The sequence below is a fragment of the Halichoeres trimaculatus genome, unplaced genomic scaffold, assembly GCF_033239565.1.
Source record: "Halichoeres trimaculatus isolate MK-OKI-2021-1 unplaced genomic scaffold, fHalTri1.1 fHalTri1_scaffold_21, whole genome shotgun sequence".
Taxonomy (NCBI): domain Eukaryota; kingdom Metazoa; phylum Chordata; class Actinopteri; order Labriformes; family Labridae; genus Halichoeres; species Halichoeres trimaculatus.
This window is the reverse complement of record NW_027437199.1, coordinates 16895623-16912406: the sequence shown is the minus strand read 5'-3', so window position 1 is coordinate 16912406 and position 16784 is coordinate 16895623. Positions and strand designations below refer to the sequence as shown.

Genomic DNA, 16784 nt, shown 5'->3' with positions numbered 1-16784 from the left:
AGGTCAGAGGTTTGACCCCAGCTCCTGCAGTCACATTTCAAAGTGTCCTTGAGCCAGACACTGAACCTCAGATTGCTCCTGCAGTTGTTCAGCGCTGTTCCTACTGAGCCACTAAGAGGTCACAGGCCAGAGTTTTTGTTAGGGCCAGTTTGATGAATGGGGAGGGTTGTGTCAAGTGATTTTCTGCGGTGACCCCTAAAAAGGAAAAAGGTCAGATGCAGACATTGGTATACGTAACTAGGGATGGGTACCTTTCACATTTGAAACAATACAGTACCGATACCCAGTACCTGGCAATCGGTACAGGTACTCAACGGCACCAATTTTCGGTACTTTTTTGTGTTTATGTGGTAAAAATATCCATTTGTTTAATAATAAGATATAATTTGTTTTCAATTCATTATATTTATTCTTGAATATAGAACCTTGCAACTCTGTGTTTATGCCCAGTATGGATGATAAGCTACTCTTCCACTCCCTCACAGTCACAAGGATACGTCCAGGTGCCTAAACATGGTACCTTTTGATTTTATGTGAATTGGTACCCGGTACTTTTGACCATAGACTGTATATAGAGTGGACAGCGTGGCTCCGCCATTTATCATGGTACGGTTTTGAAGCCCAAATACCCCATCACAGGCGCAGCCGTTGTAGCAGTTTGCAGCCAGAGTCTACGCAGTAGAGATAATGAGGGATTCTGGGAGAATCTGAGTGGAGCTGGGTGACAAAAATAATATATATATATATTTTTTCTTTCGAGAGTCTAATCACTTCTTGACTCTACCTCCTGACATATTTTACAATCCCCAGAAAAAATACACAAGAACGGCAGCTGTCAATCATCATTAAACGTTACGTAATACCTTGTTTTTAACGTTGTATATAATTTCTACCAGGTATATTAATTTTTTAAAGTTTGACCACAGCCCACTAGGGGGAGCAGTTTTTGTGGAGACCTCACTTCAAGCCGAGCAAGCGGACGTCCATTTATTTTTACGGTTTATGCTTTTGGCAGGATTCGGTCGGTACCTGTAAATGTACCTAATTCAGTACCCAACCCTATACTTAACTGTAGAGCTGCTACTTTTGATTATCAATGTGTTAGGTTTACATTTGATTCAATTTAAAGGAGCAGTGCATAAAAAAGCACCACTGAAATTCTTTTGCCCTCTGTAACAACAATACTTCTTGTTGGCTTTCCGTTTAGATTTATTTCATTAAATTGAGTTTTTTTTAGACTTTTAGTTCATTCATATTCTTCTTTATTTGTCTTTAATTTTTCTATTTGTTCTCACTGTATATGTCCAGGACACTGCAACAAACCAGTGGGTTTAACAAAGTGAAAACTTATCTTTATTTAGTATCATTATTAGCTCAATGATATTAATTTAAGATGCTGAATATATTTTCTTTTCATTTGAAACATAAGGTTTGGTATTCACATGGTCTCTTCCTCAAAATGTGGACTTAAGAGAATGGAGTTGCTTCAGCGTCACGGTTGTCCTCTATTCCAATCATTACGGTATTTGTCATATTCTGTGTATTCCTGACTGGTTTATTTGTTCTCCTGATATTCACGAAGGATGTCTTTTCTTAAACAGTTGTTCTGACTCACTTTAAGATGTCATCTTTGGCTTTAGAAACATTTATAAAAATTAGATTCAGCTCTCATCATAAGCCAAATGAAAGATGGTTAGAAATAAAAAACATGAGCTTTGTTGTGAGAGAACAATAATCTTTTGTCTGCCTGTTGCTTCATGGTTCAGAGTAATGGTAGAAAAAATAAACACTGGTGGAGGAGCATTCACACTGTTGCTGTTGTAGTCACGATCACACGTCAGCGAAGAGTGACTCAACAAAAATCTGTTCCTCCCTGACAGCGTCTCTCTCCTGTCTTTATCTCCGTCAACAACCCCTTCACATTTTTAATACCTTCCCTCCCTCTCTTACACTCTTTGTACCCCCATCTCTCCCTGTCTCTCAGATCTCTGTTACACACACACACACACACACACACACACACACACACACACACTCCTCCAGCTTCACCCCCAGTGGGCACCGTGCCCGTAGAGAGACAGCATGAGCCCCAGGCAGAAACCCTGCAGCCGTGCCAACACCCAGGAAGCCAAGAAAGAAATAATAAAGAAGGGAAGGAGATAAGGAGGAGAAGAAAAAGGAGGCAAAGAAGCAAAAGGAGAGAAGGATGCAGAGAGGGAAGGTGAAGAGGAATCGAGTGGAGAGAGGATGAAGAGATAAGAAGATGCAAGAGCAGCAGAGGAGAGGATAAGAGTGAGAGAGACAAAAGGAGATTAGAAAATAGCGAGATCAATAGATGGAGAGAGATAGAGGAGAAGAAGAAGAGATACAGAAAGTGTGAGGCAGAAAGAGGGGAAAGGAGGAGAGAGCTGGGCCGACAGCCAGCGCTCCCAGGAGGGGGAGAGAGGTCAGAGCAGTGGACACATCTCTGGAGAGACTGTGTGTGTGAGACGTGTGTGTGTGTGTGTGTGTGTGTGTGTGTGTGTGTTTGTGTGAAGACAGCAGCAGAGATAGGAGGAGGAGGAGAATACAGAGGAGGAGCAGTGGAGCGCAGAGACAGAGAGGAGGACTTGTATAAGAAACAGGCTGAATGCTTGAAATGCAACCTTGGAAATCTTTAGTCTGTGTCATTAACTCTGGGTGTGCTGGCTGCTTTGATTTTATATATACATTATATATACACTCTGTGTTATAGATTATTTTCTGTTTATGAAAGCAGTCTTAATCCTTTTGTTAGAAAACACAGCATTTATTCCAGAAACTAGAAAAGCCCTCAGAGAGCACAGACCTCCACCAAGCATATTGTGACTGTCATTAACACTTTAGTCCTACATTAATGTTATACTTCCTTTCAGCAGACTGTCTGCTACAATTTGGTGTTAGTTGCAGGTTTGTACCATAATTTCTTACCTGACAGTGTTGAAAATTATGATGAACCAGTACATATTTCATATTCTGGATCTTAGTATCCAGAATATTGCCAGGATCTGGATCATACTTCTACATCTGTCAGAAATTATGGTGACCTTGTCTTGTATTGTTTTGCAAAGCAATCCGACCATTTATGGTGGAGTTATATACACATATGGTGAAAACAGCCCTATCTCACAATGATTAAGAATCCTTTAAAAAAGTCCTGGATCCAGACAGTGATCCGGATCACCTCCAAAATTGAATCACTTCTTCCTTATCCCATTTTGAACATTTCCTTAAAATTTCATCAAGATATGTTTGTTACTTTTTGAGTTATGTTGTTCACAGACAAGCAGACAAACTCCCCCAAAGACGTCGCCTCCTTGACGGAGGCAGTTAAGTTCTTTCTGCTTCAACTTGTGTACAGTAAACACACCTGTAGCCTTGTTCACACATGAACCATTCAACTAATAGTTTCACCATTCTCCAGAGGAGACTGCATGTGTGAACGGATGGTTGAATTTTTCCCCTCAATTTACCGTGACCTTTTCTTGACAGCTACTTAAACCTTGGGTTTTATTACACACACAAAGAGAATCTCCACAGATCATCTTCCCTCAAATCTTAAACACGCACATACACTACAGGGTTTCTTCAAGATTGTCAGACCAAAGGGAGGGACTTATAATGTGATGTAAACAATATCGATTTTTCTGTAGTTTCCGTTATTTACCAGAGCGGTTGTGATAATTCTTGCAGGGCGTGTTTTTTATAGACATTTGAATTCTTGCCACAGGTTTAAGAGAATGTCCTCCATCTCTGCTGTCCAACGCACTCATACATCTTGCTCCTTCGTGGTCACCGTTTTAGACTCATAACTTCCAATCATTTCCGGTCCCTCGCAGGTGGCTCTTTCTGATTGGCTAATGTCATCCATGAGTGGCGTAATCAGCTCGATAAATATCAACCTGCACTGATGAGTCTGTGAGCCAATCATGGGGCTTAAAGGTGGGCTGAGAATCCTGCCAGGCTTAACAGAGTTGATTCTTGTTGCATCTTACAGAGATTCTCTCGCTGTGAGGGGCATGTGTGAATGATCCTGAACTATCAGGGTCTAATTTTCATAAATCAGTTCCCCTTAAAATTTTGTTTATTTCTAACCTTGCTTTACCTTTCTTCCAAAATTTTCTTGCTCTTTCTGCTTTTAGCTATCTGACTGGCTTTGTGTAGCTAAGTGTATTATTTTCTGAGACAGACTTGTGTGAATTCACTTTTAAACCCACAGACTCTCCTCTGATTGGTCAAGTAGTTCCCTAACTGAAACAGCCCATAATGGGCACAACATTTGGCCCTTTGCTGTAACTCTGAACATACTGAAACTTTTTGTAAGAAAAATCTTAACCTCATTTGAGTCCATCCACTCATTTCACCTGCATAATCCTTCCTGAGGAACAACTAATACTACTAATAATAACATTAAAGCTCCTCTGATGAAAACTTGGTTTGAGGGGTTTTTACCTCCATGTGGGTTTAAATCTACACACACTTACAAATTTGTGATCAAAACATGTTAAGAGTTTATTTTATTTATCCAAATGTCTCCTTCTGCTCCTGCCTCCTCACAGGAGCTTTAAATTTACATCAAGTTTCAGCTCTTTCCTTAACTGTTCTCAGTAATACCAAGGGCATTGTGGGCTGTATGAAGATGTCTGTGTTGCCTGTGTGTGGTCATCCTCAATCTGTGTGTGTAAGGGCAGAGCAGGTCAAAGATTGCTCTCTGTACGTGTTTTTGTGTTTGTGTGTGTGTGTGTGTGTGTGATTTGTGTGTGTCAATAACAGTATCTGGAGGCTGTGGGATTACGTGACCTTGCATGCCACATGTGCTGTCTTCCAACTCACTCAAACACAAAGCCCCATGAAATCCTCTGACTCCTGAAGGTCTTCATGAGGCTCCCACATTGGTCATGGAGAGTGGGGAGAAGAGGGGGGAGGAGGTGTGAGGGGGGAAGAGGGAGGAGGTCAGGAGGAGAGGAAATGTTGATCTGGTTAGAAAAAAGAGAAGAGAAGGAGCAGAAAGAGGGAAATGTGGAGAGAAAAAAAGGGAAATCTGTTATTCAGAAAAAAGGAATAGAGTAACAGGGTCATGATGCGTAGCTGCCATACACTGGCGTAGGTTTTATGGCTCTACAACTACAGACTGTATAAAAACATGAACAGCACAACAGCTCCCCCAAAGTGAAGAAACACTACCTTTACCTTGACTTACAGCTGTCCTAACTATCGAGTTTTTGGGGGGTATGAGCCGTCTCCAGGACGATTTTTTGCTTTGAGTTGAGAGCTAAAATTTGGATTAGAACCAGTTTCAAATATCCCACAAGTAAACGCCACAGCATCTGGTGTCTCACTCATTTACTTTGAGCACTCAGCTCGCAGTGGAAGCATCAGTATGTTCTCACATTTGTGTTTACATTTTTTTTGCAAAACTTTCAGACTTTATCCAAAAGAAACATCCAGAAAAAGTTGCAACCGGTTGTGTGGCAGGTTATTTAATGACACTACCCTAACTCAATTTAGAAACATTCAGAAGAGAAGAAGAAACAGACCTCATTAGTCAGGTTTTTATGGAAAACACCTGCAGGTGGAAAAGAGAGTAAAGGGTGGCGAAAAGAGCAAAAATCAGAGAATAAGTTTCAGTTATTCATTTCAGCCTCTCCCCTCTGCCTTTGTTAGCATCTTGTTGTCTGATCTCCTAGGTAAATGCTAAACATCATACTTAATGAAACCAATTTATTGCAGTACACTCTATTGTATTTCTTTTATACAACACTCCTTATTTGTAGTTACATTTTTTTATTTAAAAACATGTTTCTTGAGGGTCTGGAACGGATTAATGGCATTTCAATTCATTTCAATGGGGCAAATTGATTTGACATACAAGTAATTTGAGCTATGAGCTCTGTTATGGGATAAATTAAAATTGTAAGTCAAAGCAACATTGTATAAGGAGCCTGGGCTGGGTTGCTTGTAACGGGTAAAAAGAAATCTGCCAATGGAATAAAAATGACTTCCTGAAATAAATATGAAAATGAAAATAAGTCATTTTTTCCCATTTTATTCTTCATTTCTTAAAGTAAAACAATTTTTTTGACTTATCAGATGAATGTTATTCATATTAAGTCTCGTAAAACATTAATTTTCTTTACCATATATTAGACCGAGTTTATATGGTGGCTTCACTCTAGGGGAGCTGTTGTGCTGCCCATGTTTTCGCACAGTCTATGGTTGAAGGACCAGCAGCTTCAATTCTGTCAACGATAGGCTTCAAAACTCTATATCAGAAACAGATGGATGACATCACAGAGACTACATCCATATATTACCCAGTGGATGATTCAGACATGTTTGAGTGTTTTTGTGATTAAATAGCAGTCATTCATTTTTACGGTGCATGTGTCGTCTGGACAGACTTTCAGTTTTCATACTGGAGATAAAACAAGTGTCAGGGTAATGAAACGTAAAGATGGCACTTTTTACCTTTACATGGCTCAAAATCATTTGTTATTTTAGGTTGTTTGTTTCTCTTTTTAGAGAAGTCGTAGTTTGACAACTTGAATCCCCGTGCAGAATGGATGCTGTTTAACTAATATCAGTTTACCTCCATGTTTGTCCAGAACAAAAGCTCTAAGCTCCAAAAACAAAAGAGACAGCAGAGACAGAGACCGAGCAGGAGGTGCAGCTCAGTTTAAGTAGATGGTTTGGTGAAGCTTGAGGCCCTGAGGTTCTGCAGACATTATTTCAGCTGCTGTGTGTGTGTATTCATGTGTGTGTTAAAGGGACAGGTGGGCATGCTCCTGTTATCCCTGCCTACATCTCTGTTTCTCTAAATCATTCGCCCTCCCTCCAGCTCTCCATCAATCTTGTCTTTGGATCATCTTAGTTTGCAAAGCGGAGTTTGTGTGTGTGCGACAGAAAGGGTGTTTGCAGGGTTGCTTGTGTGTGTGTGTGTATGCGCTTGTGTGTGTGTGTGTGTGTTTTATCAGCGCACACTTGTACTTTTTGTTTTTGCATTTGTTGGAGTGAGTTTGAGTCTTTATATTCGTCAGCGTTTGTGTGTCTGCGCCTGTGTTTGAGCGTATGTGTGGGCTCACGTCGCTATCCCTCGCTCTGTGTGTATGTGTGTGTGTGTGTGTGTGTGTGTCTGTGCGTGCTTGTGTGGGTGTGTGTGTCTGCCACAAGCCCCAGTGAGATCCAGCGAGCATGACGGAGAATGACAGGTTGATTTATGGCGAGGCTATAAGTAGAATGACTACCGCTGGAGTGAGCGCGCGTGTGTGTGTGTGTGTGTGTGTGTGTGTGTGTGTGTGTGTGTGTGTGTGTGTGTGTGTGTGTGTGTGTGAGAGAGAGAGAGTAAAAAACAGCAGAGCAGGATGGAAAAGAGGAAGAGAAAAGGACAGATGTGAGAGAGAAGGAAGGAAGGAAGGAGTGGAGGAAGGAAGGATGAGGAGAAAAAAGAGGATGCGAAGAAGAGGTGAATGACAAAGGTAGAGAGGAAATTAGGCACAAAGGGAAGGAGGAAAGGAAAGGAGCCAGAAAGGGGCCTGATTGGGATTGTGGGATTGGGATTAAGTTGCCTATTTGCATAAGAAGAATAACAGAGTCAAACAGGAAATATGACCATGCTCCAAGCTGCAGCCAGCAGGAAAAGATGGATGGATGAAGAAGAGATACAGTGGAGGAATAGTTGAGTTCTTGCGTGTGAACGAACCCCTGTGAGTCGCCTTAATGACAAACAGCGACAGGCTCAGCTCACGCCGTGCAGCGTTCGGCAAGTCTCAAAAGAAAAGTAACATTATCTCCTCAATTACATTTACATTTTTCGACATTTAGCTGATGTTGTTATGCAGAACACAGACGAACACAGAGCCAGAATGAGCTTCAATTCCCAGAACAGCCAGAACGGGGAGCGAACAATCTCCAGGAAAATGTTTTAAGAGCTTTGATGAGCGTCAGGAAGCAGGGAGGAGCTATGAGATGCTGTTTCTTTACACGCACTCTCTTTTTGTTGCTTTTAATAAGCACATTGTCGCACTAGATGCCACATAAGTTTAGATATAACAGGACATTTTTGATGGGATACTATTAGGCTTTGCAGCTAATGCATGCTAATGCATCATCCAGAATGTTCTTTTCTTTAAAGTAAATACATGTTTCTCCTGATGGCAGCAAGTCTGGAGACTTTAAAGATAAATTAAGCAAATGCCACAGCCTGCACCATTCATGCATGAGCACAAGCACATGACGTATGATCCCTGCGACCACTTGTGTTAATCTTATGCGTACAGAACAGTTACTTGAAAATCGCCACCTTCCATAATCAATCAATTTGGGGTGGTAGAAGGCTGTGTTGGACCAAAACAACTCAGCAAAAGCCAAAAAGCAACCATTTTCTTTGTGCTGACTCTGTTGAGACTGTGCTTCTTAAAAACAGGCGCCTGCCTACGATGACATAGGCCAGCCATGCGTGTCGTATATCAACATAAAGATGTATGTACAAGAAGCAATCATGTTTAAGTCTAATTCTGTTGCGGTGGCCTTATTATGCTTGAGTACAGCACGGTACAGATGCCCGGTGTGATCACACCTTCGTTGTTAAAGCTCTGTGTGTTGTTAATCTTTTATTCAGCCTCTGTCTAAGGCCCTGTTTAACACGACAATGTTTCATCCAAAAACGCTAAAACGCAGTGACAAAAATCAGCGTTTACACAGTAACCCTAAGGGACTGAAAATACTGTAGTACGCATGCCAGGCCTGTAGTTGGCGCTATAAATGTCTTGTCCAGAAGCTAAGTTGGGCTGATCACGTGATATTTTGGTAAATGCTAAGTGCAGAAGTGGAGCAACAGATGCTCATTCTGTTGAAAGACAGTCAGCACATTGAGCAGCACAAGCACAACACGGTAGTCTGTGACTATAGTAACAATGGTACTGCTGTATGCGCTTGTGCGAAGCGGCCTGTGACGTTCGTGTTTTCATTGTAAACTCTGGCTTACTGTTCACACAGCAACGGTGTCGGGAGTGTTTCAGAAAAATTTCACTCTGAGGCCGTTTTTATAAATTTGTGTTTCAAGTCCGCTAAAATGCTGTTTCTGTGTAAACGTGAGGCCGAAATGCAACAACACTTTTGCATTTCACCCTAGAACCATTGGTGTGTAAACAGCCCCTAAAATGCTTTGTTTTAGCTTCTGGCCCTTTAAGGCTCCCCGATCCACAAACCCCCTTCTCTATGATTGGCCAGCTCTCTGGAGGCCTGCTAAGGGTGGAGTTGGTGAATTATTCTGTAGATCCTCATGTGATGACCTTACATATTATAGCAAGTCTCGAGAAGGTCTTGTGCTTTTTAAAGAGCAGAGTGTTTTGATCAGTTTAAAGACAGATTCAGAGATTTATGCATCACATGAAAATGCTGAGGTTTGAAAATCTTCACGTTTGGTATGAACATCCAGCATTGTAACTTTATATCCATCATGTTTAAAATAAAGAGAACACATAATGTCCCCTCTTTAAAGAGTTTTAGTCCCTTTTTTGTCTCCAGTACTATGTGCATATGAGGCTTGCACTTTTTAAGGAGATGTGGTGCCCCTGTTGTACATAAAACTGTGTAATGCTAAGTTATCTTACGCACTAGGATGCCAGCATTTCAATCAGGCCTTTGTTTTTTTATTCAAAGAGGTACACTGAACCACAGGACTATACCCACATATGATGAACTTTGCCTAATTTGAAGAACCTCTCAACTACATCTGAAACCAACGACAAAACATAGAAATCTGTGATTTATAGGGTCATTCACACAATTTTTTTCTTCTGAAAAGTCAGAGATAAAAAGTGGACTGTCTGCTCCAACCACAGCCTGGATTTTAATTTGAGACCGCAAACATTCAGCGTGTTTTTAATGAGTAAATTCAATCTGAACTCTGCACGAGAAACCTTCCTGTTGTCATGGGATTCATCTGGATTTTAGGGAAACAAGAGCAGTCTTATACACAGGCAGGAAAACACATATACACACACCTGACAGTCGCTCCCATGACTACCTGGCAACGAAGAGTGCTTTGTAGGAAACAATACTAGTTTTGTGTGAGTGTGTGATTATATCTTTTAAAAATCTTCTCTCTTCTCATTGTTTTTTTTCTGTTCTCTTTTGCATAGGAAACAGTCCTCCTACCCGTCAGGTAAAATAATGGGAAAGAAGTGAGGAAATGTCAAAGAAATCAAGAAGAGCAGGAACAAGTGTTTGGGAGAAAGAGGGAGCGAAGGAGGGGGAGGGAGGAGTGTGAGAAATATGAGCGAGCGAGGTCGATAGAGATGGAGGGGAGAAAGAGAGCGAGCCTTTGATCTCTCTTCTGGTGGGAGCTGGTCTTGGCACGCAGCCAGAAAACCCCACGGCACACACACATACACACACACACACACACACCAGGCAGATGCACACACGTGCGTCTCTCTGGCCTGCTTCAGGGCTTTGTTGATTATTTCTGCTGCGAGGATCAAAGACGTCGAACCCCCTCCTCCATCTATCCATCCTTCACCTGTCTGTCTGCTCTGTAGTCCATCGCTCCATCCATCAGACACACAGATAGACAGATAGACAGATAGATAGATAGATAGATAGATAGATAGATAGATAGATAGATAGATAGATAGATGGATAGATGGATAGATGGATAGAAAGATAGCTCTTGTGTTTTCTGTTTTTCAATAATTTAAAACAAACCTTTGTCCTTTCACTGAATTAAAAACTCAAAGATGGACAACACCCAGGTTTGGGGTTATGCTGGCGTTTCTCTTCATTTTCTCCCAGCTTCCATGCAAAGATGTTTTAATTTGGTCGGATTTAATGTTGTCCTGGTTTCAGGAACTTGTCTGGCTTTTCAATTGTCTCATAATTAGTGATTTTGTTGATGTGTAAAAAAAACCATAGACTGTATAAAACATGGACGTAGTCTTGGCAACGTCACCCGTCTGTTTCTGAAACGGAAAATGAAGCAGATCGGCTATAGCGGCCATATTGGTAGTGGCAAGGGCTTAGCCTACAGCCAAAGGGCGCCTGTTGGTCACGTGACCCTCAGCTGTGCCTCTTATTGGGGGAGCTCGCAATCTTAATATCCTCTGAACAGCCAACTTGGAAAAAATCCCCCCCCCCCCCCCCCCCCCCTCATACAGTGGGTGTCGGTTGTAAAATTAGCGACTAAAAAAGGAGAAGTTTTTTGAACCAGGCTGTAAATAGGTTAATTTCTGCTTTGAAAACGGCTTTTTGTTGCTTGGTGTGTATGTGACTTCCGGTACTTCCAGAGCCAGCCTCAAGCAAACACACGAGAAACAGCAAATTTTAGCACTTCTGCATTGTCTCATATTCTCAGACCGGAGGTTGCCGCTTGGTAAAAACCAGGTGAAAAACCTACAGATCTTAAGGTCAGGATGGCCGAGCGGTCTAAGGCGCCAGACTCAAGGACTGACTCCTTCCTGGGTTAAAGGGACTTCTGGTCTCCACATGGAGGCGTGGGTTCAAATCCCACTCCTGACATGAATTTTTATTTTCTGGTGCCATCTTAAGACAATCCTGACACTGGCTCAACATTGTACTGCTATGTTTCATTAACGTTACAGACAAACCAACAGCTGTAAGATCTGATTAGAAAATAGAATTAAAGGAGGAAGTATGTGACTTTCCCGAGTTCTTCCCACATCTCTTTAAACCTGTTTGCTCCTCACAAAGAGTTTTGATAAGCTCGTCTTGTAAGAGGCAGTAAAATGGACTTTGATATTCTTATCTTTTAGGAGTTGGTTTTTCTGTTAAGTGGGCGCTCAGTGTAGGCAGTCAGGATGGCCGAGCAGTCTAAGGCGCCAGACTCAAGGACTGACTCCTTCCTGGGTTAAAGGGATTTCTGGTCTCCACATGGAGGCGTGGGTTCAAATCCCACTCCTGACAGTTAATTTTACCCATAAGCATGTCACTTTTTATAAATTATTGATCCCAGTGGAAGAATTCTCCTCATGATGAAGTAAAGAATGCAGGAAAACAAGGACCAAGAGAAAACTTTTTACTATGGTGAGAGTTTGTTTTCTTCAAACCATGGGGACAAAAGGAAACCCAGCGCACATGGGTCGTTACAGAAAACACTCTCTAGACTTTTGGTGTGGGCTGGAAACAGTCCATTAAGGACACTCTCCTTGTGCAGCTCCGAAATTTGAGTGTATTTTCTTATAAAAGCAGCCCGGCTAGCTCAGTCGGTAGAGCATGAGACTCTTAATCTCAGGGTCGTGGGTTCGAGCCCCACGTTGGGCGGAGTGCTTTTAAGCAACACTTCTGATGTCATCGCTACCTGGTTCCTGGTGTATGCTGAACATCTCTGATCTCAGCTCTATGAACATGGACAAAACTGCAGAGCAAATAAAGGAGTGCGTCTGACTCTGATTGTGATAGTAAAGTAGATTTCTCTCAGGGCTTTGCAGTGTCAAGCATCTGCTAACCTGTGTCCTCCAGGATTGTTTTATCATGTTAAACAGGGATGAATGAATGGATCTCATTCAGTTGGTCATTTAAGGATTTTGGTTGCTTTGGCTCACTGTACAGACTGAGTAGTTGGTGTGAGTGAATACTGAGGAGTTTGTAGCTCTGAATGGGGCCCAGAGTGACGTCAACAGCTGCCACCAGCAAGGTCAGGGCCTCCAGTGTGAGTGTGTGTGAGAGAGACGGTCTGGAGACACAGTAACATCTTCAGCTGTTCTTTGAGCTGTAAAAGAGACGTTATCACCCACTCTGAACTTTCTGTCTCCTCTCTTTGTCCCTCCTTTATATCTCAACAGACTCCTTTAAGCTCCTGAAAACCACCTCACTTTTTGTACCTTTTTTTTTTCCAAATGATCAGTTTCCTGAAAGTTACAGCTTCCCTTTTCTCCCCATGTGTGTGCAGAAACCACGCCGGCCAGTAGCACGCTGAATCAGCTGCTTATGAATTCTCTGTCTCTGTGTTTGAGCTGCGGTGCCTGAAGGTCTAACCCCCGGTTGAACTCCCATAGCTCAGTGTGTTCTTGTGTGTGTAGCTTTGTGTGCACACACGTGTATGTGTGTGTGTCAGTCAGGGCTGTGAACCCTCACCTCTGACCTTTAGTGCATACCTGTGTGAATTTACAGCTCAACTCCCACCTTATCCCGCTGTCACTATCTATATATTTCTCTTTTTTTCCTCCTTTCTCTCCCTCGCTGTCTCTCTGAGGCCCCAGAGCCCAGGGCCGGATGTGAGGGTCATTAAAGGAGCTCCTTGTGTTTGTGTGTGTGTTTGGGGTGTGTGTGTGCATTTCATACAGAAAAGAGGGCACTAGACATTTCCCCATTTAAAATGCTTAAAAGGAAATACCAAATTACTGAGGCCTCTTTTCTCCCTCTATCCCTCTTTCTCTGTCTCATTTAGGGTCACATGATGTGCAGCAAAATCTCAACTTCAAATACATGAAATTATCTATCTCTGTATTTTTTTCTGTTTTGCTTTATCTTTATTTGTTTGTAAGGTTATTTTTTTTGTGAGTGTAAGCAGTCAGGCCTCTTTCGTAACCAGAGCATGTGAGCCGAGTGAAGCGGCAAAAGTTTCCACTCCTCGCTACCCAAGGTGCCCACTTCAGTCGCTCCCTGCTTTAAGTCCCACCTGCCGTGACACCCATTACTGCTCAGTGCTTAACCAAGATAGCATCTCCGCTCCACACTTGCTCCAAAAATATGTGCCTGCATGTCTAACTTATCTTTAATTGAAGCCTTAGACCCCAAATAGGTCAAATTTGGCCGCTCCCCCTCACTCATGCTTCACTCCGCTCACATGCTCTGTTCATAAGTAAGTTCAATTGAATATTGTAAAAATATATATATATATATATATATATATATATATATATATATATATATATATATATAAGTAAGCTTAGGACATTTATCCCTGACTATAACATAAAGGTGTTTGTTACAATAACCGAAGTGCTACAAGATCTTCACGAGGCTGAAGTGATGAGGTCATCACATGAAGATCTCCTACCTGAGTCTTAAAGTGTTGGAGGGGTAGGCCTCAAACACCAAGTCTGCCCATTCAGTCTCCCAAGACAGGCCTCCAAAAGGGCTGTCCAATCAGAGGAAAGAGAGCAGGGAGTCTTCAGCCCCATTCCCACCAAGCGGTTCAGTTCAGTTTGTCTCAACACGGCTTGCATTTTACAGAATTTCCACTGTCTCATTCAGGACAGACCCCCAAATAACCAAGAAGAGCCGTCCCACTTTTTGGAACCCATCAGACTAAACCCAACTAATCCGGGAAAGTGGAGCTACAACACTGCAGTCTGTTGATTGGTCGAAAGAGTCATCACTTACTGTGCATCAGCGGCTGTATTTCTCCTTGTGGCACACAGTCTGCTCTGAAACAAAGCTTGATTTCACTTTGTAGCAAACCTGCCAACCACAAAGTAGACAAATTGCTGGATGTCTCCTACAGTTGCTCTTTCTTTCCTGTGTCACGTTTTTGTTTTTTTTCTTCATTGGATTCATCGCCAACATCGCATGGACATCAGGGACAGTGCCTCTGGATTGGCCGACTGGGGTGGTGGCCCCTATTTTTAAGAAGGGGGACTGGAGGGTGTGTTCCGACGACAGGGGGATCACACTCCTCAGCCTCCCTGGTAAGGTCTATTTGGGGGTACTGGAGAGGGGGGTCCGTAGGATAGTTGAACCTCGGATTCAGGAGGAGCAATGTGGTGTTCATCCTGGCCGTGGAACTGTGGACCAACTCTATACCCTCAGCAGGGTCCTCGAGGGTGCATGGGAGTTTGCCCAACCTGTCCACTTGTGTTTTGTGGACTTGGAGAAGGCATTCGTGTCCCTGGGGGAGTCCTGTAGGGGGGTTCTCCGGGAGTATGAGGTGTCGGACTGCTTGTTCGTTTGACCATTGTGAGCATGACATGTAATCTTTGACGTATAAGGGCTGCAACTGCTCCTCTCAACAACCATTTGGAACAGTAACGGGGATATTATAGGGCTGTGTCAGACCAAAACGACTTCATGTCAGGCTAAAGTGTCTCTAAAGTCATAGCCATTGTTCTGCATTATGCTGAGTCTGATGAGATCGCGCTTCATGTAAACAGACGCTTTGTGACCACCCCTTAAAGAGACAGCAGCTAAAACAAAGCATGTCAGTCAGAAATAAGGGGTTTCTAAGGCCCCGTTTACATGACGCCGAAAACGGTCAATTCCGCGAACATTTCGTTGCGTTTTGGCCTTCCGTTTAGATGAGACCACGTTGCGTTTTCACTGAAAACGCAAACTTTTGAAAACGCTCCCCAGAGTGGAAAGATTTGAATCCGCTCCTCCATCCAGCCTTGTGTATACACAGAGCAGAGTGTTACAGGGTGAAACGCCGAATCACCGCATGCGCACTCGCAGTTTCAGGTGAAGGCTCTGCGCGCAGCCACATTTCCAGTTGAGCCATTCCGGTCCAGTGCGGTAATGCGCATTATGGTTGGATTGTCGACCGTCTCACACAACAAAACGGCAGAAAAAGAAAGAACAGAAGAGGAGACTTGTCCTCCTGGAGTCGTATGAACGCGGATCATTTTCACGCCGTCCTCATGTAAAAGCGAGTGGCTTTTGGAAACGCAAAGGAAGAATCTTTGCGGGAGTATCCGTGTAAACAGGGCCTAAAACACCAGTGTGTGAAAAATACAGATTTTTCTGAGCTGTAAATCATGCAGAGCTACTACAAAGGGCAACAGAGGGACAGTGTGACACCAAAGAAAGGATCAATACCCACTACTTAAAGTATATATTAAAACAGGTTAAAGTTACCTGCAGATGTATACAAAAAAAGGAAAAGGAGATGGGCTTCAATTATCCACATCCCTTATCTTAAGCTTTTTTTTTTCTGATTTTCATGATAAAACAAATTGGCCAAAACTGGTCTGACATCCTTTTCCTCTTTGTAGGAATATCAGTTTAGCCGTTAAAGGACGTATTCATGTGTTGTTTACTGTTACAGTGTGGTAACATGAGTGTGATTTCATGGCCCTTAAGGATAAATAACATACATTTATTTAGGTGTTATGGACAGAAAAAACAATTGATGGGGGAAAAATGTAATGAAGGAAAGAAAGACTGAGCTGCAGCTGAAAGAGAAAAGAGAAAAGCCAGAAAGAGAGAGCAAGCAGAGGAGAAAAAATGTGTGTGTGTGTGTGTGTGTGTGTGTGTGTGTGTGTGTGTGTGTGTGTGTGTGTGTGTGTGTGTGTGTGTGTGTGTGTGTGTGTATGCTGGAGGTGTGCCAGGCAGCCTGCCAGCCAGCAAGGCTGAGCTGGAGGGCCCCTGCTGGGGGTGGAGGGTTCAGGCGAGCCCCCTGCCTCCACTGGCCTACTGGAGCATGCTGGGTAAGAGCGAGGGAGGAGGGAAAGGGGGGAGAGGGATCAGGGGGAGAGGAGATAGAGACAGAAGAAGAGAGAGAAGGAGAGTCTGAGTGGGGAAGAGGAAAGGGAGAAGCTGTAGAGGGAAAGAGGTGGAGGCAGCCTGACAGACAGCCATGGGGCGATGAAGCAGCAGAGGAGGAGGAGGAGGAGGTGATGTCGAGGTAGAGGAGGTAAACCCAGAGCAGGAATGTGAGAGGAATTCAGGGAATGGAGAGTTTTCCTCTGGCTGGAGAGAGAAAAAAAGTGAGAGGAGAGGTGGAGGGGGAGGAGTTAGGAGGGTAAGGGATCCTGGAGACCTGAGGTACTGCTAACTGCAGCACTGTAGTCTTTCAGTGAATCCAGATCTGT

The 16784-nt window shown here is 43.0% G+C and overlaps 1 protein-coding gene and 3 non-coding genes across 6 annotated transcripts in view; all 4 read left to right on the top strand.

The window, feature by feature from the left end:
* wnt5b (wingless-type MMTV integration site family, member 5b) overlaps positions 1 to 16784 on the top strand; it is a 104714-nt gene that overhangs the window by 17703 nt on the left and 70227 nt on the right. The gene's annotated exons all lie outside the window — the stretch shown is intronic.
* On the top strand, positions 11424 to 11535 carry trnal-caa (transfer RNA leucine (anticodon CAA)). Its single transcript has 2 exons — positions 11424 to 11461; positions 11490 to 11535. It is a non-coding gene; the product is annotated as a tRNA-Leu (tRNA).
* trnal-caa (transfer RNA leucine (anticodon CAA)) lies at positions 11829 to 11940 on the top strand. The gene is made up of 2 exons: positions 11829 to 11866; positions 11895 to 11940. It is a non-coding gene; the product is annotated as a tRNA-Leu (tRNA).
* Positions 12225 to 12297, top strand: trnak-cuu (transfer RNA lysine (anticodon CUU)). The gene has a single exon. It is a non-coding gene; the product is annotated as a tRNA-Lys (tRNA).